Consider the following 5,619-nt stretch of genomic DNA (forward strand, 5'->3'; position numbering starts at 1 on the left):
GAAACGGTGGCGTCAACTAAAGGGAAAGTGGGAAGACAGGTGCCTTCTGCAGGGATCTGGCGTTGGAACCTCCGGCGAGAACGTTGAAGCGCTGCTGTCACAATCACCTCATTCTGTCCCAGGACTTCCTCTTCAGCCTTCTCCAAGTCTGTTTCTGAGCTTTGTACCCTGTTCCCACTTCCCATAGCCTTTTTCCTCCTGCTGAGATAGGAGAACCGCCAGGAATGTAAACTCAATCTTCTCCTCCTTTGGGGACTATGCTGCCTGCTACCAACAGCAGTCATCCCAGGACGTGGGATTTTCAGTGCTGAAACCAGGACAGTGATTCTGAAACTCTTTTTGATCCCAGGTTTCTCTGAAAATCTGAAGACCACGGGCCCTGTCTCCAGCACAGCCTCCATAAGCACAGACACACGCCATTGTGCATGCAATTCCAGGGGTGCTGGGATTCCCTTCCCAATCAAAGAGAGGACTTAGGGACCCATGGACCTGTCCGGAGACCTAGGCTGAAGATGGTAGCACGTAGGGAGGTGAGGGTGATGTCATGGTTAGTTGCGTAAGCTCTGGAAGCAGACTGGCCATGCTGCCTAGCCAAGCGCTCCCACTGTACAGCTGAGAACCCCTGGACAAGTTTCCTAGCCTCCCTAAGCCTCCCTTTCTGCATCTATAAAATGGGAATCACATCTGTTTCGTGGGGCGTAAAAGACTTAATAATGACACAAAGTGTGAAATACAGTCTCTGGCAGAACGACGACACGCACTCGCCTGTTCAAAATATGCATTGAGCTGCCATGTGCCAAGGCCTGTCTTGGGCTAGAGATCCCTTTGGGAACAAGACAGAGTCCTTGCCTTCTGAGTGCTTACATTTTAGTGGGTTAAGGCTGTGGGGGCCACAGGCTCTTGACCTCTGAAGTTTTGCTGAGGGGCGTAAGGCAGATTGATTAATGGGAGAAAAGGCATAAAACTTATTTAATGTGTTCATGCAGGAGCCTTCAAAATGAAGCCCCAACTTCCCAATGAGTTACAGAAACTTATGTACCATTTTGGGGTTACAGAATGTATGGGGCCTTGGATTCTGGTAAAACAGGTTACGGGAATGGGAAGAAGAGGAATTCTATTGAGGGGCAATAAATGATTGTTAGGGAGAATGACTGGATGGGAGAACAGAAATAACCTTGTAATGTCAGGTCACATCTTGGTCTTCTTTTCTGCCATAGATAAGATAAGTGGGAAGGAGAAGAAAGAATAATTGCTCTCCTTGGAAGGTCTGGATCTTAGACAGATAAACTTCAGCTTCTTTGGGAAAGACGGGGTGTTTGGGGGAAGGTCAGAGAGACCTTAAGGCTTCCTGAATTCGGCATGTTAAAACCCTCTATGTTGGGGTATTGGTTTCTGAGTCTCAACAAGGCTAAATAAATAGTCGTTGTTGTGATTACTTGTTATTTGTTGGTGGTAGTTTGATTTGGAACTTACGACGACATTCACTTTCAGGTCCTACTTAACGGCCCGTTTCCCATCAGCATGATCCTCTGCAGGGCCAACGATGGGGAACTTTTTGATAAAAGGGAGAAGGCGCCTTTCACCCTTTATCAAAACACTGTAGTAGCCTCAGTGCTTAAGTGTCATCATTTTTGTTCTCGCCGACATTTTAAAAAACCAATTTGAGCACCCATCCTCACATTTCTAATGAAGAGTTTTCACTTCTTTCTCTCAATAAATTATTTAGTCCTCCTGTGGACTGTTGCTGAACTGTGATTTTACAACCAAACCATTCTTCTTTGTCATGAGTTGGCAAGGAGACCTTACATGGGACCAGTGTAGACAGGAGTAGACAGGAGACCTGTGTTACTGAGGCACCAAATAAACGTTCCAGCCACCATTCATGCCATTTCAGTTTAGAGTCTCAATTTTCTGCATCTTTATGCATATTCTGGTTCAGTTTTTCTGCACAACCCCTGAAGGGAATGTGGTCACCTGGGAGAACAACTCCCAGATCCCAGTTTTGAGTGTGGGAGCTCCAGAAGCCAGCAGGCAGGCGGGGCTGGCCCAGTGACAGGAGGGCTGCTGGAAAGGGCTTTGGCTTCCAGGCCTGGGCCCCGCCTTTGCTGACGTGGGAGCCCTGGAGCAGGGCTGCTGACGTGTGCACCGCCTGGGCTGGCTGTTTACTAGACTGTTTGTTAAGGGCTGTACTTCCAGTAAAACCTGAGAACACACCGTGACATCCTCATTTACAGCACGGAGTGTGTCACTTGGGCAGCACGTGGGCCAAGAAAGGGAGAGTCTAGGAAAGGTGAGATTAGCTGACTGTCGGGTAAATCACCTGACACGAAGAACCGGGAGTTAGTTAATTGATCACCGTCAGAGGGCTGCCCTGGAGCACACAGCAGGCTGCACTTGGGAAAAGTCCATTTGAACAAGAATTTCTTCTTGAGAAGGTCCGAGTAGCCAAGGGACCTTGATTTAGGAGTAGGAACTGGTCTCAGGTCGCTGACGGCCAGGGTGGCCTGGGCAAATCATTTCTGCTCTTGGAGGCTCAGGGTCCCCGCCCATGCAGTGAGGGCGTGCATGCACTGATGCCTTCATGACTGGCAGCACAGCACCATGTTAGGCACGGGGGCTCCAGGGCCTCATCCTTTGTCTTCCTGGCTGTGGGGAAGTAGAAAAGGCCTTACTCTGCTAAGATGCGTCTTCCCAAGTAAGCGGGGCATTTGTGTACCCGGGACTGCTCAGGGCTACGGTGGGGTTTTGTGTGATGAGGCACATAGATAGCAGAATGGCAGAGGTGGCCAGGCGCGGTGGCTCATGCCTGTAATCCCAGCACTTTGGGAGGCCGAGGTGGGCGGGTCACTAGGTCAGGAGATCGAGACCATCCTGGCTAACATGGTGAAACGCCGTCTCTACTAAACATACAAAAAATTAGCCGGGTGTCGTGGCAGGCACCTGTAGTCCCAGCTACTCAGGAGGCTGAGGCAGGAGAACGGCAGGAGCCCGGGAGGCGGAGCTTGCAGTGAGCCGAGATCACGCCACTGCACTCCAGCCTGGGCGACAGAGCGAGACTCCATCCCCCACCCCCGCCAAAAAACAAAGAGAATGGCAGACGCCTAGGGAGGGCCAGCACAGAAGCTCTTAGTGTTATAGGCCACTAGTGAGCATTTGTTGGGTGCTTTGTGGATAACCAGAGCTGTGTGCGGGGCAGGGGCCTTCTGCGGCGCCTTCCTTCAAACCTGTGGTCTCATAGCAAAAGGCCACTGGCTGTCTTCCTCCCTCCCGATGGAAGTTACCCAAATCCATTTTGCTAAGTCTCCAAAACATAATCACTTTTTATTTGAAAGCATTTCCCTAAGGGAAAGATCAAGCTGTCCATTTGGGATGAAAGAGAACAACAATAATAACAATAAATTTCTCTCTACCCAGTACTGTGGACTTGCAGCATTTTCCAGTATGTTATCGCGTGGAGATGCCGCTGACATCCCCACAGTGGGGGAGGACAAGAAAACTGAGCCTCAGGGAGGTTGCCAAAGGCCACGTGGATAATAAGGGGCAGAGAGGTTGCTAAAGGACTATAGCTGGTTCTAAATCCAGCATCTTTTCAAAGCAAAACAATATAGCTCATAGCTGACTCTTCAAAACCTGAAACAAACACAAGAGGTTTGTGAGTTGTCTTCCCACTCTCCCGTGTGGCTGCTTGAGAAGCGGTAAAGCCAAACAGGATAGCTGTGCTTTCTCTGGGAGGTGGGGTATGTGTGTGCTTATGACCATGGCCGCCCCCACATACCCCCACGTGTGGAGAACATCATGGTGCCCTGCATTTGCATATTAAAAGGCTGGGATGACAGGGCCAGTTTTTTTCTGCAGGCTACGTGAGTGACATGCCTGGTCAAACCAATCCCCTGAGCCCTGTGCAAATCAGACATCACCTCCTCCAGCCTATTCATATAAGCAGCCATTTTTCCGTGGCACATGGGGTCTCCTCTCTTGGCTTCGGAGCTCCCCATTCCTCTGTGTCTGTACATGGGAGCCTCTTCCTTCTTTCTTCTCCCATCTTTCTTGCCTATTAAACTCTCTGCTCCTTAAAACCACTCCATGTATGTCCAGGTCATTTTATCTAATTTGACTGGAGACGAAGAACCCTGGTCTTCCTCTGCTCATCAGAGCTGTATCACCTGCAAGGGCCAGGATCCAGCACTAGGGCTGCCCTTTATGTTCGTGCACCCTCCTCTAGGAAGACCCTCCCCAGCTGTAAAGGGATCTATCTATCTATCGAGAGAGGTTTATTATAAGGAATTGACTCATGTGATTATGGAGGCTGAGAAGTTCCGCAGTCTGCTGTCTGCAAGCTGGAGACCCAGGAAGGCTGCTGGTGCAGTTCCAGTTTGATTCTGAAGGCCTGAGAACCAGAACTGATGGTGTGAGTTCTAGTCCAAGTCCACAGGACTGAAACCGAGAACCAAAGGTGTAAGGCAGTTTGAGCGCAGGAGAACCCAATAACCCAGCTCAAGCAATTAGGCAGAGAGAAAGAATTTTCTCTCCCTCTACTTTTTCTGTTGTTGTTGATCTACTGAGGCCTTCAATGGATTGAAGGAGTTCCACTCATTAAGTCAATTAACTTCTGAAGTCTATTATTGTCATTGCCTCCCCAGGTAGGGAAAACAAGAAGCCTGGGGACGCGGCTTACAGTGAAGTGTGCCTGGTCCTTTTTTTTTTTTTTTTTTTTTTTTTTTTGAGACGGAGTCTCGCTCACTTGCCCAGGCTGGAGTGCAGTGGCACGATCTCGGCTCACTACAAGCTCCGCCTCCCGGGTTCTCGCCATTCTCCTGCCTCAGCCTCCCGAGTAGCTGGGACCACAGGTGCCCACTGCCATGCCCAGCTAAGTTTTTGCATTTTTAGTAGAGATGGGGTTTCACCGTGTTAGCCAGGATGATCTCAATCTCCTGACCTAGTGACCTGCCCACCTCGGCCTCCCAAAGTGCTGGGATTACAGGCGTGAGCCACCACGCCCGGCCGCCTGGTCCTTTTTTATTCTCTTGGCCAAGCTCCTTCCTTCTGCCAAGGTGCAGGTGGTCCAGGTGTCTGCTTCCAGATGTTTAGGTGGTGGAAGGCACAGAAGGAAAGACTGCTTAGAGGGACTCTTACTCCTGTTCCTACCTGTACCTTCTGGAGAGCTCTTCCCTCTGTACATTCACCTCAGCTCAACATCGGAATCCCTGCTCTTTCACTGCACACACACTGACCACCCTCTGCAGGCTGGTGGTCCTAGGGGGTTTCATGCACTGCGCTGTCTCCAGCAGAGGAGGTCCTGCTACAACGCCGGCACTGTTAGCCCTTTCTGGGCTGTGCTCTGTGAGTCCTTGAGAGGACAATAAGTTGCTGTCAAAGTTGTGGAATGATCCCATTCAATTCTCATCAAGGAACAGAGAAGACATAAAATTCAGCAAATGGAGGAGGGAAATTTGCTTATTAAAGGTATTTGTGATGAGTGGAGTAGACAAAAAAACAAAACAAACAAACAAACAAAAAACACAAACAGCTGAGCTTTAACTGGAAATTACCAAGCAAAAAAGGACAGGACAGCACCATGTGAGCAGGAGGCCGGTGGCACAGCGGGCTTTGCCCCGACGC

Source organism: Macaca fascicularis, chromosome 3 (assembly GCF_037993035.2).
Source record: "Macaca fascicularis isolate 582-1 chromosome 3, T2T-MFA8v1.1".
Lineage (NCBI taxonomy): Eukaryota > Metazoa > Chordata > Mammalia > Primates > Cercopithecidae > Macaca > Macaca fascicularis.